This window comes from Chamaea fasciata, unplaced genomic scaffold (genome assembly GCF_029207755.1).
Source record: "Chamaea fasciata isolate MVZ Bird 193981 ecotype frontalis unplaced genomic scaffold, bChaFas1.0.hap1 SCAF_1, whole genome shotgun sequence".
Lineage (NCBI taxonomy): Eukaryota > Metazoa > Chordata > Aves > Passeriformes > Sylviidae > Chamaea > Chamaea fasciata.
This window is the reverse complement of record NW_027094086.1, coordinates 106,109,334-106,110,443: the sequence shown is the minus strand read 5'-3', so window position 1 is coordinate 106,110,443 and position 1,110 is coordinate 106,109,334.

The window sequence follows — 1,110 nt, the reverse complement described above, 5'->3', positions numbered from 1 at the left end:
TGTCTAAAGGGGTGCCAGTACGTATGGATAGACTGGAAATTTGGCAAGATTTATCCATTTGGGCAGGCAAGCCTATAGCAGCCTCCCAGTGGGAATGGCAGGTATAAAAAACCAAGTTGTATTTGTAATTATGCTGAAAACATGTATGCAAAGGGCGTTTGGGGTGGGGCATGGATAGCAAAGAGTGAACCTCAGCAACCAGTGGGTCTCTGCTAATTCCACATTCACTGAGAAAGATGTGCCAGTGAAATGGTGCAAGGGACAGCTGTAGGAAGTGGTGGGTGAGGTTTCATGAGACCCACAGGCTGTAGCACAAGTTGAAACCCAAGATCATGAAAAGGATCCACAAGTTACACCGCTGCACTGGGGTAAGAATCCTCTGCACTTAACTGCGTCACACAAAAATCGTATTTTCTGATGACATCTCCATGTCAATGCCGGGTGAAAAATCAGTCTTCCAGTGATAAAGGGCCAGGGCATACACATACTGAGCAGCTGCAGCAAGATGTATGATCAACCAGGCAGTATTGCTCTACTTGCCTGCAAAGGAGTTAGAAGCCTCTTAATTTGAAGAGGGGCTGTCAGCGAGGAGGAGAAGGAGGGTGAGGACACAGACTTTAAGCTGTGCCAGGGGAGGTTTAAGTTGGACATTAGGATGAGTTTCTTCACGGAAGGAGTGATTAGCCATTGGAATGTGCTGCCCGGCGAGGTGGCGGAGTCACCATCCCTGGAGGTGATAAAGACCGGACTCAGTGCCACGGTTTAGGTGACGGTGTGGTGTTCAGCCATAGGACTCCACGATCTCAGAGGTCTTTTCCAAACAAATTCTGTTACAGGACAGCCATGGCTGGAAGGACTCCGGGCACGCAACACAAGGAAGTCCAGGCAGAACCCAGGGGCGCAATGCACGCCTCCACCCGTGATTCCAAGGCCGGGAAAACCAGCCCTCCCTCCCGCGGCACCACCGCGCCCCTCAGTTCCCCGGGGCGGGCGGACGCGCGCATCCGCCTGCAGCCCGATTGGGCGGCTCTCCTGTCAATCAGCGCCCGCGTGCGGACACCGCCCCCTCTTCCCGTGGTGCCTGCGCGCGGCGGGCGCTGAAATTCAAAT